A 734-nucleotide genomic window follows, 5' to 3' on the forward strand; every position below is an offset into this window, starting at 1 on the left:
TCTTCCTGTTACTTCCTCTCCAACCCATTCTGTAGGTACAACTCTATGAGTTTTCCCCTCCAATTCTCCAACTGTTCCTCTCCAAAGGAACTCTTCTAGAAGAGCACCTTTCCCAAGGGTTGTAGACCTACTAATCCCAGCAAGAATACTCCTAGGAATTTATACAAGTCTGGCTTTCTGTAAAACTTGCAACACTTCCTTAGGCTTTCTCCTACTTGACCTCTCCTTAAAGATGTTGTCTTTACGTATTTTATGGGATGATCCCAGTTACCAAGTCATTTTTCCTCTCTGAGCCTTCAAGATCTCCTTTTCTGAAGACAGTCCTGGTCTCTTTTCTTGTCCCATGACTTCCTTTCCATACAGTTTAAGGCCCTCTAGCAGTGCCTTAGTATCCAGGTCACTTCCCTCTTCCAAGGTCCATCTGGATCCCCCCTGTAGGATCAACCTACATGCCCTCATCTTTAGCTGATTTTCTACTACCATGCTCCTTTTTGTTGGCCCTGCCAGACGTGGCAGGCACACCTAAATGAACAGTTCTGGCCTGGGTAAGTCCTAAATGAGAAAAAAACATTGCTAGGCAGAGAAAAGCATTACAGTCTGGAGAATACTTGAGACCTCCAGCTGGAGTTTGAGTGGGTTATTCTCAAAAAGGTTGGGTATACTTCAAAGAATAGACACAATTATAAGGCTTTGAAAAATAAGGTAGGGAAATAACAACAGTAACAAATCGGGGG

The sequence above is a fragment of the Corvus brachyrhynchos genome, unplaced genomic scaffold, assembly GCF_000691975.1.
Source record: "Corvus brachyrhynchos isolate BGI_N302 unplaced genomic scaffold, ASM69197v1 scaffold14, whole genome shotgun sequence".
In the NCBI taxonomy this organism is placed as follows: domain Eukaryota; kingdom Metazoa; phylum Chordata; class Aves; order Passeriformes; family Corvidae; genus Corvus; species Corvus brachyrhynchos.